Source organism: Dipodomys ordii, unplaced genomic scaffold, assembly GCF_000151885.1.
Source record: "Dipodomys ordii isolate 6190 unplaced genomic scaffold, Dord_2.0 Scaffold189, whole genome shotgun sequence".
Classification (NCBI taxonomy): Eukaryota; Metazoa; Chordata; class Mammalia; order Rodentia; family Heteromyidae; genus Dipodomys; species Dipodomys ordii.
Genome location: NW_012267405.1, coordinates 1,833,906 through 1,849,890, shown reverse-complemented (window position 1 = coordinate 1,849,890; position 15,985 = coordinate 1,833,906). Strand labels below are relative to the sequence as shown.

General features: G+C 47.2%; 1 long non-coding RNA gene across 1 annotated transcript; it reads right to left on the bottom strand.

Moving 5' to 3' along the window:
- Nucleotides 1-23: 23 nt before the first annotated feature.
- On the bottom strand, nucleotides 24-14,898 carry LOC105999417. The gene is made up of 3 exons (XR_001175731.1): nucleotides 14,885-14,898; nucleotides 10,322-10,330; nucleotides 24-127 (listed from the first exon to the last, which is right to left on the bottom strand). It is a non-coding gene; the product is annotated as an uncharacterized LOC105999417 (long non-coding RNA).
- Between the last annotated feature and the right edge of the window lie 1,087 nt (nucleotides 14,899-15,985).

Here is a 15,985-nt window from a genome sequence, read left to right as displayed (position 1 = left end):
CTTCCAGTCTCAATCCTCAGATCTCAGCCTCCTGAATAACCAGAATTATAGGTGTGAGCCACCTGTACCTGGCTCTGTGTGTGTATTTCCCATGCTGCCTAGGAATTTTCAGGAACACAGTACAGGTCTGGGCCAGCCATTAACGTGCCTCCGTCCTGTCAGGGTGGACCTCATGTCTGGGCCAGAGGAGATCCTGTAGAGATGCTTCCCATCTTGTCTGCTCCATGTTACCTGGGAACACAGGGCTTGCTGCTTGGTGTTCTGAAATGCACTGTCTCCAGGGGAGCGAGCGTGTGTCCTCTAGCTTGGCCGCTTTGGTGAACTTTAAAGCAGCAGCATGCCATCCGCTGTTCTAGTGGTTCAAAAAAAAATTTTTTTTTTTGAGCTCTTCTCACCAAAGCCTGGTACCAATGAGCAGGAATCGAGTGCTTTCATTCTGGCAGGCCCGGTTCCACCTAGATAAAAAGCACCTCAAGGTCATGGCATACAGTCTCCAACAAGTATAGGTTTTTTGGTCCTAAGAGCGTTTAAGAAGTTACACAACAAAAAGCCCAACTGTCTTGTTCAAATCAAGGATGGTGGAGAGCTGTCTCGCACCGCGTGCCTCCAGTGTGTGGCCCCAGGGCCTTGCTGCTGACCCATCCGCTTTGCAGTGATACCTACCATCTCCATGGAATCCAGTTAATGGAGGCTTCTTTGCAAGCTGTCTATATACCATCCCATCTCTGAAAATGTCTGCTCTCTGACCTGGCCTTGCGCTAGCAGTAAATAGCACTAAGTTCTGAAAATGGAAGAGAAATCCTAGAGTCTAAAGTAGAATTCAGATTCTCAAAAATGTTTCCTTCCGACTCCTTTTATGTCCACTTGATGTGCTCCCCGGCTACAAAATATTACTTCCTGGAGGCTTTGTTCTCCTCCTGTCAGGGTGATACAAGATGGAGACACAGGACCCCAACTTCAGAGCTCTGTAGGTTCCAAGTCAGGGGGATCCAGTCCTGGTTTTCCCTCACCGTGCTGATGAGCTTGTCAGTTAGGGGCGGCCCCTGCCCTGCCTGTGCCCTAGCTGTGACTCACCTGGCCAGCCTGAGGGTGAGGAAATAAGTATCCGAAAAAAAACTTTCAAGTTCGGAAGCATCCAGAGTGTTGATTTTTTGTGGGAATTCTTCCCTTTCTCCCCTTGCTGTTCACGCAGGCCTGAGTGTTGTGACTTTGACATTGTAGCATGCATAGGAAAATTCTACCCCTGCCCAGGGACCAGCTTCATCTAGTGAGGACATACATTGGTCATTGTTTTGTCAGGTGATGTCACCTGATTATAATATTTCATTGTGTGTGTATGTGCGTGCGTGTGTGTGCATGTGTGTGTGACATGCAATTAGCTCTACTGCTCAGTCCATGATTTGAGGTTCAGCCACTTACAGAACAGAGTTTGATTTTACAATGAAACATTCATTTTTTTTTCTAATGGGATAGATTCTCAATTCATGGCTGTTTTTTTTTTCTCTCTTTGGATTGAACTATTTATTGGTCTACGTGTGGTTTGTTTAATGCTGATATTCCAGGTCCCATCCCTCTTCGGCCCTCTAAGACTGGATCTCTCCACCAGACGATGTCAGTTTTATTCAACCTTATTTAAGTTTGATTGTACCTGTGAAGTCCAAATGGACTGCTGTGTGTCTAGGGCAAGCCAATGTGATTCCCTTGCATGTCTTAAAAGCTTGCAGTCAAGATTGTACCTCCTCTCGCAGAGTGTGCGTGTGTGGGGATGCATCCACTGGGCTGCTAGACTTGTCACTGGAGCTGGAGAAAAAATAAAGCATTGATCTTGGAAATGTGTGGGCTGTGTGGTGGCGGTAGTACCCAGAAGAGACCTGCATGGATGGGGTTTGTGTCTGAATTGTGCGTGGAAGACCACTGGGGCCCTGCTGTCTGGGTTCCACCGCTGGCTACAGCGGAAGCTGCCCACTGCCTGGTCCGCGCAGGTGCCTGTGTGGAGCGCCTCCTGTCTGCTCTGCTCACTGTCTTGGGAGGGGGCAGCCTTTCCCTGGGTGTGGGTGACTCCTCCCCGTGATTCCCGGGGCATGTGTCCATGCCTGTCGCCCCACATCCACCTCCCCTGAGAGCTGGGAGTCAGAACTCTTGATTCTCTGCTCTGAATCAAGAGTCAAAGCCAGAGGTCGATTTAGCATGGGCCCCAGGGCTGGGAAGGGGCCGGGAAGGTCGGGACCAGGCAGAGGGTATTGGACATCAACTTCCTGCCTTGTCCTTTTGCCAGTAGCCAGCCCCAAGCATCTTAAAATTCACTTGTGGCTTGTGATTGTTTCCTGCCAGCTAGGATGGGAACACTGGCCTGTGCTCAGGGTTCAGAGCCACATCTGCACCTTCTCCCAGCTCCAGGAGCTCAGCCAGCCCAGCCTCAAGCTGGAGCTGCGGGGCATGGAGACATACAATGTGGTTCCTGTCATAGGTCCATTAGAGCACAGGGTGACACACCTTTGTGTATAAGTGTGCCTATCCTAGGGCGTGAACTCAGGACCTGGGGACACACTCTGAGCTTTTTTTGCTCAAGACTTGTGCTCTACCACAAATCACAACTCCACTTCTGGCTTTTTTGGTGGTTAATTGGAGACAAGAGTCTCATGGCTTTTCTTGCCCTGGCTGGCTTCAAACTGCGACCCTCACATCTCAGCTTCTTGAGTAGCTAGGATTACAGGCGCCCGGTTCCAGACATGGATTTTCTTTTTATCATCACATCTCGATCCCTTTCCTCCAAGATGGTGGTGATGATGATTGCTTTGGAAGCCAAATGGCATCCTGGCTGTTGGACCAATGGCCTTTATCCATCAGCCTCCCTGCTTTATCCTAGCCAGTGGTGGCTGGAGCTCTCTAGTGCTGGTGCTGGTCGTTTTTCCCTGGCTTTGTACTCAGGCATGTCATGTTGGTAGTGGAAATCAGCCACAGTGGGGTTATTTACACCACTTGAATGGGCAAGCGCTACAAATCCAGGCTCTTGGTTTTTCCAAGAACTGGCATAGTGCTTGGTGTGTCTGGGTTTTTGTAGACAAGGTTTATTAGACCTCATCTTCAGCATGGAGTCTTGGCTTGTGCTGCCCCTCAGTGCTGGCCATCTCCTGTCACTCCACACCCCTTTCCAGAATGCCCATGGGCTAGTTTGTGAAAAGAAGGTGTTCTCTTTCTTCCTGAGTCAGGGTCTCTGTCTTGAGTTCCTATGAGCTTAAACTCTACTCCTCCTAGGAAAGACTTTTGCTTTGATCCATTTGAGTGGCCTTCATGAGGCAAGCTTCTCACTGTACCAGAAAATGACGTCAGAGGTAGGGTAGCATCGCTTAGTAGGTAAAGTATTGCTTGCCTGTGGCTCTCGGACTGGATAGAGGAGTGGCCTGAGTAGTGAATACAGTTTGGGAGACCAAAGCTTGGTCCATAGTCATGGAGGCTTGTCGGTGAAATTTTCAAGAGCTTAAGACTTCTTGTAAGAACTTGACTGTTGAACAGCAGGCTTTGGAGCATGATTGAAGGTCTTTGAGCCATCTTGTAGAAATGTGCAGGGCTAAGCGGAGAAGGAACAGTGGCAGGTGGATGGACGCGGTGGTCAGCTTGGTGTCACAGTGAGATGTATCCAGAAGATGGGTGACTACTAGGGAGACTGAAGCAATGCATGGCACTGGACTGAGTGTGGCCTCCATTGAGGTTTGGGTGATGGAGCGGTGGAGGGAAATCTGGCTGAAATGACCAGCAGGTGGCGGTAGCGAGTTGTCCATCTCTCAATTCCTGGATCTCTCCTTGGTCCTCCTCCCTGGGGATGCACAACACACAGCTCCCCTCTCTCACTTCCATTTCTCTTGATCCCTTTGTGCCTGTCCTCTCTGGTCCCCCTCATTGGCTTTAGCCATCCTAGGGAAAAGGTGGATCCCAATCAGGCTGGCTCCAGTGATCTTTCATGCACAAGATGGAGGTGGGCCATGCATAAACTTCCTCAGTGAATCGTGCATGACAGCAGCAGCAACAGCTGAGAACTCTGCATCATCCAAACTTCAATTGCCTTGTGCCAAGACTAAAACCCTAGCACCAGCTTGGAAACTAGATACTGAAGTGCTAGCAGTTCCTTTGATTCTTAATCATCTTCTAGCATTTCTAGTGATTGTATCTGTGGTTTAATATATAGCCGTTACCAAGGGTCAGTCTTCAAGTAGGAGCCATGGGCTGAGTAAATTGTATAGTTCCAACTCAAGTTCATGGTGTCAGTGAAATCTGGATACTCATGAAGAATGTTAGAATCAGTGAGACTGTGAGGGTGCCCTCATAAGTGGGAAGAGCAGCTCGGAAGAGAGAATGTTCTAGGTGGAAATCGTGAACTGACCCCTGAGGCTGTTCACACAGATGGCATTGTTAGATCCGGAGCTGGCATGCGTGAGACCACGCCCCTTCAGGAAGCGTTCTTAGCTTCTTCCTGTCAGAGTTCATCAGATCCAACTTCCTGTTTGGAAGAGCAGATTTTTGCTGATTTTGGTTTAGATGGTAATCTTTGTTGACCGACATTATCGACTTTCCACCTCGGCCTTTGTTACTTGTTTTTAAGAAAAGGCAAGTTTCTCACAGTCAGATTTTAAAAACACAATTACTTGATAATTCTAATGCAAGGACACCTATTTATTTGTTGTATGGAATGATTTTATTTGCTCTGGTCCATTGTAAACCATATACTGAATGAGGGGTTACTATGTCTGGAGGCTTGGGAGCTGGTCCAGGAGGCCTCTAACTGGTTGGGGAGACCTGTGCAATCTTGGCCATAGCATTTAATTTCTCTAGTCTACAATTTCTTTATCTTCACAGTGAAAAGGCTGTGCCACCACCTTCCCGACCTGTGGTAATGTCCATGAAGTATAGGTTCCACCATGTCTCAAGTATTGTCCATGATTTGATGACACATGCATTCTTTCCCTTGCTTTTTTAAGAGTGGTGCTCTACCAGTTGAGTCACACTTCTTCCTTTTTTATTGATTAATTGGAGGTTAAAGTCTCACAGATTTCTTGCCCAGAACCAAGATTCTCAGATCTCAAACCTCCTGAGTAGCTAGGATTATTGGCATGAACCACCATCGCTCAACAATTTATTATGCAAAGAATATGCTTAGTTTTATAAGAGGCTGCTGAAGTATCTTCCAAGGTGGCTGTGCCATTTTACATTTCTACCAGTAATGAGCAAGAGTTCCTGTTCCTCTGCCTCCTCACAGTCATTTGATGCTTTTGGTTTCCTGGATTCTGGCTATTCTAATAGATATGTAGAGCAATTGCCTAATTTGCATATCCCTGTTGATATGTGATATAAGACATGTTTTCATGCCCTGTGTGTATTTTCTTAGGGGCCTATTAAGGTCTCTGGCTCATTTCTAAGTGGAGCTGTTTCATCTTCTTGAGCTTTGATGGTTCTTTGTATAGTGTGGGTAATCACCTTCTACCATATATGTTTATGCAAATAATTTGTCTGTGGTTTGTCTTTTCTTCTCTTGACAATGTCTTTTGTAAAGAAGGAATTTCTAATATTAATGAACTCCAGCTTCACCCTCTTCCTGGATCATTTCTTTGGTGTAATTTCTAAAATCCATTTTCAAACATGTTCATCTAGATTTTTCCCTATGTCATCTTGTGTTGTTTTGGTTTGGTTTGTACATAACAGGCCAGTTGCTCTTTTTGAGGTTATTTTTGTGAAACAGTATGTGGTCTGTATCTACATTTTTCCCCCCTGTGTATAGCTATCCAGCTGCCTTCCCATCTACTGGAAAGATGGTTTCTCCATTGTGTTGCTTTTGCTCCTGTGTCGGATGTCAGTTGGATCGCTATTCTGTCCCAGTGCTCCATTCGTTCATCCTTCCATTGTCCTACTCTGACCTGGATACTGTATTAAAATCCTCTGGGGTCAGTCTTCTAATTCTCATCTTTTCCTTCAATATTGAGCTGTCTGTTCTCCTTATTTGTCTCTCTATATAAACTTAAAATTTATTTGTTGATATCAGTAAAACATAGCTGTGATTTCAACTGGAATTGATGTTGAATCTGTGGATCATATTGGGAATTGCTGACATTGTAACAGTATGAAATTTTCCTATCCACAAACATGGAATAGCTCTCCATTTATTTTTCAGATTTCTTTTGTCAACTTGGTGATTGCCTTCATATTTGTATTTTGATGAATTTGTTCCATAACAACTTTATTTTTTAGTGTGCCTGTGTAGGTGTTAATGTTTCTTTCAATTATAAAGAAATTTAGCCCATGGTTGTAGAAGGGGGAAGTCCCAGAGCATGGTACCAGCACCTGGTTGGCATACTTTTTAGATTTTTATTTTCTGCTGTGTAAAGGTGATGTATAGGGGGATTTGGCTGGCATTCTGGATGCATCAGAATATTGCAAAGGGCATTGGGAGGAGAGCTGGGGCAAGCGAAGCAAATGGGTTGTCCTTTCTTCCTCTTCTGTTCAAGGCCTCTCATGTCATCCTGGGGCCCCACTCTGATGGTCTTACCCAGTCCTAATTACCTTCTGAAGGCCCCACTTCAAACACCATTAACACAGGTGCGTTGCAGAGGTCAGATGCCTGAGAGAAATCAACTGGAAGGAGGAATGGTTTGATTTTGACTCACAGTTTTGAATTCTCCATGTCTCATTGGATCCGTTGCTTTAAAGTCTATGGTGAAGCAGAAACATGGCAGGAGGGGATGGTGGAAGAAAGTGGCTCATGTTGAGGCCAACAAGAAGGAGAGGGTGGATGGGAGAGACAGACAGACAGACAGATGGTGTGTGTGGGGGGAAGACCAGGGTCAAGACAGGCCCATGAAAGGCTCCCTCTAGGCACCCACTTCTAACCAGGCACTACCTCTTAATAGCACATTCAGGTTTGAGCTCATCCATCCATGGATACCATTCATTCCCCATACTCCAATCACTGCCACTAGTTGAGGAGAGCAAGCCTTTAATACACAAGTCTTCAGGGGACCGTTTGTATCTAGACCAAAGCAGGACGAGTCTGGGGAGACAAAGGAAAGCAGGTCAGAGGATGTGGCAGGGAAGAGAACTGGGAAGAAGGACAAGTCCCTCTGAGGGTGGGGGGTGGGGAGACCCCAGGTGACCCGAAGGGAACTGGAAGGAAGGTGGGGCACGGTCCCAATTCTCACACTGGTGGAGACTCTGCCACACTGCCATTCTTATAATCACCATGCAAGACAGTATTACCTCCACATTACAGGCGGGAAAAGAAAGTCTCCAGGAAGAGAAATCACTTGCTTTGCCTCTACATGGCTCTGAAGTCTCCTTGTGATAGCTTAGTGTGTGGGTCTGGCCAAAAGATACCTTGGGGATTCCTGAGCACTGCCGATTGCCTGTCGCCCAAGGCCACTGTTGGAGTAGCCACACACCTGCGTTGTGATCTAAAGTGGGTTTCTTATAGAAAACATAATTGGGTCCTGTTTTTTTTTTGTTGTTGTTCTTATAGTCCCTGTCTTTGGATTCGTGTACCTCTAATCTCTTCTTGTGGAGGGACAGTTTAAACCTAGGACCTTGTATTTGCTAGGCAGGTGCTCTACCACTTGAGTCATGTCCCTTCCCATTTTTGCATTGGTTGTTTTATGGATAGGAAATTGCATTTTTGGCCACGGGCCTGCCTAAGACTGATTCTCCTAACTGCATGTCACGTCTAGCTTGAATTACAGATATACCTTGAATGATGACCCTCCTGACCTTGGCCTCCCACATATCTGGGATTACAGGTGTGAATAGGTTTTAAAAAAAATCTTTAAGTAATTGTACAAAGGAATTGACATTGGACAAAACAGTTTATGAATACAATGCCTCTTGATCAATGTCACCCCTTTCAACATTCTTACCTGTCCCTCCCCTCCCAACCCTTTCCCTCACTCTTTAATTTTGTAGGATATACATTGAATTCTTGACTGCATTCTCCCTCTCTTCATTCATCTACCCCCTTTTCCCTTGACCCCAGCCCACTTCCTAGTGTTTTGTTGAACTTTGCCTTTGCCTTTCTAAGGAATTACACTATTTGAGTGGTCCCTTGAATCTACTGTATTTATATACACTTGTATGCCACCCAATGTATTTACTTGGGAGCTTAAAAGCTAAATCTGGCTTCCATTATAGTGGCAAACATGGATCCTTTGTCCTGGGCCTGACTTGCTTGCTTTCTTGCTTGCTTGCTTGTTTGCTTGCTGGCTGGCTGGCTGGCTGGCTTGGTTGGTTGGTTGGTTGGTTGCTTGCTTGCTTGCTTGCTTGTTGGCTTGCTTGCTTGCTTGCTTGCTTGCTTGCTTGCTTCCTTCCTTCCTTCCTTCCTTCCTTCCTTCCTTCCTTCCTTCCTTCCTTCCTCCTTTGCTTGCTTGCTTGCTTGCTTGCTTGCTTTCTTGCTGGCTGGCTTGCTTGCTTGCTTGTTGGCTTGTTGGCTTGCTTGCTTGCTTGCTTGCTGGCTGGCTGGCTGGCTGGCTGGCTGGCTTTCTGGCTTGCTTGCTTGCTTGCTTGGTTGCTGGCTTGCTTGCTTGCTTGCTTGCTTGGTTGCTGGCTTGCTTGCTTGCTTGCTTGCTTGGTTGCTGGCTTGCTTGCTTGCTTGCTTGCTTGCTTGCTTGCTTGCTTGCTGGCTGGCTGGCTGGCTGGCTTGCTTGCTTGCTTGCTTTCTTGCTGGCTGGCTGGCTTGCTTGCTTTCTTGCTGGCTGGCTGGATTGCTTGCTTGCTTGCTGGCTTGCTTGTTGGCTTGCTGGCTTGCTGGCTTGCTGGCTTGCTTGCTTAATGGCTGGCTGGCTGGCTGGCTGGCTGGCTGGCTTTTTCTTTCTTGCCTGCTTGCTTGCTTGCTGGCTGGCTGGCAGGCTTTCTTGCTTTTTTTTTTTTTTGGTCAGTCGTGGGGCCTGAACTCTGGGCCTGGGCGCTGTGCACTCTACCGCTTGAGCCACAGCGCCACTTCTGGCTTTTTATGTGATGCTGAGGAATTGAACCCAGGACTTCATGCATGCTAGGCAAGCACTCTACCACTGAGCCACATTCCCAGCCTGAGAAGACTGTCTTAAGCCATTAGCCCATCTATTAATTGAGTTGTTTTAGGAAGATTTAATTTTTAAAGTTCTCTCCATATTCTGGATACTAGGCCATTTAGATAAAAAACCCAGCATCCGAATAGATAATAGAATTTTGTCTGTTACTCCTCCCCCCTCCCTTGTTTTTGAGACAGGCTCTCACCAGGCTGGCTTCAACTTTGAAATTCTCCCACTTCATTCTCTCTTTTTTTGGTGGTGGGGGGGGTCCGGTCGTGGGGCCTGAACTCTGGGCCTGGGCGCTGTCCCTCAGCTCTTCAGTTCAAGGCTAGCGCACTACCACTTGAGCCACAGCACCACTTCTGGCTTTTTTCTTTTTGCTTATGTGGTGCTGAGGAATAGAACCCAGGGCCTCAGGTGTGCAAGGCAAGCGCTCTACCACTGAGCCACCTTCCCAGCCCCCCACTTCATTCTCTTGAGTGCTGGGATTGCAGGTGTGCACCATCAAGTCTGGCTGAATAACTCTTGATTTGATAGGAATCTTGACCTTTCCAGTATTACCAAAATTGATTGTCTACATGATTGGCTACAGAAAGTTTCAAGATTACTTCAAATAGCTTTTTGCTAGATCACTATGCACTTGTTTCCGAGACAATGAAATCCCCGTAGTTCTGTTTCTGACCAGAAGGTGGCATCTGATTGTCATTAATACTGGAGTGGTATGTCAACACTTCTTTCTCCTGAACGTGGAGGCCCACATGTCTCAGATTCTGTACTCCATTTACACACACACACAAATATATTCCACACACACACACACACATATATATGTATATATATATATATATATATACACACACACACACCCTCTTCCCTAAAATGGAAGAATCATAGCTTGGGAATATTACCCATGTCTTTTTTTCCCTTACAGTCCAGAGTACAAGCATGTGCTGTTCCTACAAATACCATCCATCCATCATTTTACTTGTGAGTGGAAATATACCAAGGAATCTGTCGAAAGTCAAGCGTTCCCCTTTTGTACACACGTTACCTTCCAAAATATCCATGAAGGGAAGCTCACAAGTCCGGTTGTCAGTGTTGCAGGCTATAAGTCAGGTCTCCAGTCTGTGCAGGAAGACGTTATGATGGATAGGTCTGCTACGGAGCCCCAGGACCTTTGTATAGCACTGGCACATTGTACATACTAAAAAGTGGTATGGATTGCAAGGGCCGAGACGGGGCTTCATGGAGGTGGTGTAGCTGAAGTTGACTCTGGACCTGACCTGTACTTTCTGGAAGAGGAAGCCGAGTGCCATTTGAATAGGCTATACAGATGCAGTGTGTAAGGTATTGTGGCCAGGGAGGCTGACATCATGTCAGGAGGTGCCTGGCAATAATCAGGTGGGCATGTAGGTGCCGGCCACCCAATTCAGGTTTTCAGGGAAGGGGAAGAGCTGTCTGGTTGGGTGATCTTGTTCTAGGGTGAGGCAGCCCAACCTGCTGTTACAATGACTGATATCTAAGTGGCCTTTACAGTTTGTTTTCTCTCTCTCTCTCTCTCTCTCTCTCTCTCTCTGTTACTGGGGCTTCAACTTGAGTACTTACACTCTTGCTTGGCTTTTTCATTCAAGGCTGGCACTCTGCACTGGAGCCATAGCTCCACTTCTGGCTTTTAAGTGGAGATCAACGTTTCAAGGACTTTCCTGCCCAGGCTGGCTTCAAACCCCAATTCTCAGAGCTCTGCTTGCAGAGTAGCTGCTAGGATTCCAGCTGCGAGCCACCAGGGCCCTGCTACAAAGTGTCTTTTCAAACACTGATGTCTTCAAGGTCCCAAGATCGCTGGTGTTGGCAGTTACTGTGTCAGCATTACCAATGAGGAAACAGAGGCTCTGATCGCTCAATGCCTTGCCTTTCCCCGGGCGCCCACCTCTGGTCAGCCCTGCTTATTGATGGATAGACACAAGGAGGGTCCACAAAGGATGGGAGGGACAAACGTGTCACTCACTCTTCCTGAAAATTGGTCCAGCCCATCACAGAGCTACAAACAGCTGCTTACCATGAGCCAGGGTGGTGTCCTTCACACATAGGACAGGAAGATCTTGTTTTCCCTTCCCTTGGTGATACTGGGGTTTGAATTTAGTGATTCACACTGGCTGAGCCATGCTTCCACCTCTGGTTTTGTTTTTTGTTTTTCTGATTCTGTTTGAAACAGCATTGGTCTTGCTTTCTGCCTAGGTTGCTCACCTGCCTCTTTTAGGCTTCCTGTTATTTCTAGGATTACAGGTGTGTGCCACCATGCTCAGCTCTCAGTTGAGCAAGGAAGGGTCTTGTGAACTTTTCTGTCTAGATTGGCCTTCAACTACGATCCTCCAATCTTAGCCTCCCAGGAGAGTCTTATTTTTCAGCGAGAACATAGAGATTGATACAATGCCATCATATCAAAGAGTAAAGGGCAAACTATCTCAAGCTGTTAGCCTAAACTATCTATACATTGCTTTCTCATCATACATACATACACATAAGCATACATACATACAGGCATATATATATATATCCATATCCATACACATATACACATACATATTTGCAGTGTTAGGGTTTGAACTTGGGGTCCGGTGCTTGCCAGGTAAGCAGTCTACCATTTGAATCATACCTTCCATCCAGTCATTTTGCTTGACATTTGTTTTTTCCGACATAGGGTCTTAGGCATTTGCCTGGGGTTGGCCCTGCCTTTGATCCTCCTACCTCTGTCTCTGGAGTAACTGGTATTACAGGACAGCTTCACCATGCCAGGCCCTCCCATGGTCTTGGCAAGCCAGGCGCTTGGAGGAATTGCAAGGCGAACACTCGCTGATCCTCCCTGGGCAGAGCTGGCTGTGGCCCCCGGCACCAGGCCAGGCCAGTCTTGGCTGGGTGCCTCAGCTTTCTCTGGAGCTGAAGGTGTGTCACATGAGGTGTGTCACATGTGTGTCACACATGTGACTTTCGGGCACAAAAGGGAGAGGTTTAACCCTCCAAGGGTCACTAATGACGGGATCAGCACTAGGGGACGTCCAGGTGCCAGCCTTCCACCCTCAAAATAGTTCCCAGGATGCTCCTCAGAGCAGCTCAGGGGAGTGAGGCCTGGCTGCTCAAGGTAGAACCAGTTTAGATTGTACCTCTGGTTGGCTCTTGACTTTTTCTTACTGGTATTGAAGTTTGAACTCAGGGCCTGGTGCTTGCTTGGGGGTGGTGCTCTACTACTTGAGCCATACTCCTGGCCCTTTTGCTATTCGTTATTTTTTTCAGGCTGGACCTTGATCCTTCTGCCTATAGAATTCCACACAGCTGATGATAGGTGTGCTCTCCCATATTCAGATTATCAGTTGAGACGCGGAGGAGGGCCTCACTAACTTTTGCCAGGGCTGGCCTCAAATTGGGATCCTCTTGATCTTCACTTCCCAAGTAACTGGGATCGCCAGGTTTTCCCCACCAGGTCCAGCCTCGCTTCCTTGCGGCCTCCTGACATTGTCTTTCAGGTAAACTACCTGCTCTCCAGTTCGGCTTACCTCAGGCTCACAGATCAGAACACAGCACACATGGGCTCACTCCTGTTTGGAAAGCTGATTGGCTCTTCACGGAGCCCACTGTGACCTCATAGGAGGAGGTGTTCCCAGGTGTTCTCAGAATAGCAGCGACACCTACAGGACACAGAAAGAATCAGGAGACCCAGTCATTGCCCGGAAGATCCCAGGATGTAGTTCGAGGGAGATCAGGGATCTAGGGAGAAGCCACATGGGTTCTGGAGGTAGCATATGATCTGGGCCTGGAGGGGAGAGATTGTTCCTAATGGGGAAGGCTGAGAAGGAGACCAGAAAGTGGCAGCCATCCCGCTCCTCAAACCAAAAAAGCAAAGCAAGCCCACTTACATTCGAAGTGCCTTTTTGAATTTGAAAAAAGCCATTTGGAACAGAAGACCCAGACCAAAACGAAGGAAAAACTTCTGACCTAAGAAATAATCATGAAAAGCTACCAAGGGCACCGATGACCTCCTTGTGAGTCAACACTCAGCTGAAGACTAGCGTTTTGAATCGGGAAACTTGCATTCAGTTATCCACTCTACTGTCAGGGCCTGGCCAGCCCCAGAGAACTCCAGTGCTTTCTTTTGTTTCTCTGAGACACCAGGATAATCATTCCCAACACCAGGTGGTTGTGAAGAGAGAATAAATGATGTAAGTGAAGCTGACGGGCCACGGTTGTGGGCCCCCTCAATTCCAACTCAGTTCAGAGGTTCCAGGGCCGTGGTTAGGGAGACTATCTGAGCCCAATGTGCCTAGCTCGCTTGGCTGTGGTTCCTGCTACCTTAGCACCAGCGTTATAGGAAGCAGTGGCAGTGTTTGTAAACTTTGAAAGAAAGAGGTTTCCAAATGTGAAAAGAAACCCACAGACAAAGAACAAAATCCGAAGTCAGGAAGAGTTATTTCAGCGTCTGATGTAGCATTGTATGAACTTGACAACTGCTTCCAGTTTTTCCATAGCCACCAAGCAGCTATGTTCCATGTGGGCTGTGGGTCATATTTGCTTGCTTTCGTTGAGGTGAAGAGTAGGACTCTCCAGGACTGTGAAGATCCTGAGACAGCTCCACTCCCCTAGGTTCTTGTTCTTGGAATCTTCAAAGGATGAGCCAGACGGGGTTGTGCTGGAGGAGGCAGGGTCCGAGGGAGGCTCAGCCATCCTCTGACCTCTTCCTCTCCCTGGACCAGCAGGACATCACAGCGTAATCACCCTCTCGACGTTATCTGCCCTGCTCGCTCCCTTCAGACGGTCCATCCCAAGACCCCATATATGGGGTGACGTATGGACAACAGAAATTTAGCACCATTCTTGGGGTGGCTAGGGCTCTGGCAGACTCGCCGTCTGGTGAGGACCCATGTAGAAGTGCTTCTTCCCCCGGTGGAAGGAGCTGTGGGTCTGTCTCAGGCCTCTTAAAATAATAAGAGGAAGTGGTGCTGTAGCTCAAGTGGTAGAGCACTTGCCTCAAGTGGTAGAGCACTTGCCTTGAGCTGAAGAGCTCAGGGACAGCGTTCAGGCCCAGCGTTCAAGCCCCATGACCGACAAAAACAATAAATAACAAGAACATTCTCCCAAGAGCTCCATCCTCTCTGCCTCCCTCCTCCATATGCTGTAGTCATGGGGGTTAGCTGTCAGATCGTGCTAGAGAGCCTGAGGATGCATTAGACCTGCTGTCCACAACTTGCTCTCACCAATGGCTGTTCCTTGGCATCTCTGTAGGCCTTTAACAATTTGACGTCATTGTATTTTAAAAACAACAACAAAAATCCCCCAGCAATATTCACTGATCTCTTCCAATTTCAGGGAGAGCCCAAGGAAAAGAAAATATATTCTAATCTAGCCACATGGGAAGACATGCATCATTTTATTAACCAGTAACCATCCTATTTCCTAAATACTGCACATAGATCAATTATTTCCTCCTGTTGAGTCATGGTGAAATTCTTCTGTGAGAGGTATGGTGGGGCTGGGGTGGGGGAGGGGCTGGGTGGAGAGGGCTAGGAGAAGAAGCCATGTGAGGTACAGAAGAAAGAGGAATCGCTTCGGAGGGACCTGAGGTCTCTCCATCTCCGAAGCTTTACTCTTTGAGAATGCCTTATGAATGATAGGTTCTTGTCTGTTGTGTGAATAATCCACAGTTATTTCTCTGCTCACCAATCAAAGGACATTTAGATTGTTTCTCCTCTGGGGGTGATCTCGCCATCTACCCCAGAAATGGTTCTTGATACCCAGCAAGGAAGACACTGGTAAATTGAAGGAACTCACTGATGGCAAGGATGCCCACTGGCCAACACACTCTGTGCCAACCTGGATTTAGGAGCTCAAGAAATTGGCAAGTGTGCTCATGCAGACATGCATACAGTTCTGTGGGGTTGGATTTGCACTCTCACAAAAGGAGACTTGGAACTGGCTTTATAAGGAACTCCTTTTTGGCCTTTATTAATGCTCCGTGATTGGTAACAATGAGATTTGCATCCATTGTTTTTTCAGGAAGTTATTGAGCAACAGTGAGAAACGCCCTGCAGAGAGGGACCAAGCAGAGGTGCCTGCAGGTTGTTTGAAAGACAACTGAACCTGAAACACAGCTCGGGAAAGCAAGGCCCAAGGAAATGTGAACAGGATGTACATGGGGCTGAACGGAGCACCTGAGCTAACTTGCAGGGCAAGGAAGAAGCCAAGAACAGGAGCGTAAAGTTTACCTGGCATATTGAACAGGTGTCATCTCTGACATCCATCACTGAGCACAAAGCTGAGACAAAAGCAGCTTCCTCCTCCTCCTGGAGTTGCTGTTTGCACTAGATGTCAGGGCTTTTGTTGTGACCTGGCCGTGATCTGGCCCATGGAGGCCCAGGCTCCAGTGACCTTCAGTGGTGAGCCATCTAAACAAAGGACAAATCACTGCACAGGTGGGCTCCCAAGGACTGTCTTCTACCATCCATTTTCTGGGCCAGAGCCGGCTGGGTTTCTCTAGTGTAGGGTCTGGAGAACGGCACCAACCCAGGGGTGTGTGTTCCTTTGTCCTGGCATTTCACTTCAGACAGATGATGAAATCCCACAGTCCTGTTTACATAGATATTAGCATTCTCAGATGCACTAGGTTTAGTTGAGGAAAGAGTTCGCACTAAGATTATTTGAAGAAGGAGGCTCCCTTGGCAAAGTTTTAAACATTTAAATGGATGAGAGCTCGGTTTACATTCAGGTTTTAGAGATGGTATGTCTAGACTTAGGAGTGAAGTATGAGAAACTGAAAAGTTAACAGACTGATAATGTTTTGAGGGATTTGCATTTATATGAATAATCATTTTTGAGCAACATTTTCTGTGGATTTTTTTGGGATGGCATAGAATTATGTAATTTCTACAATCGAGGCACAGAAAATTCTTATACTGCTCCTT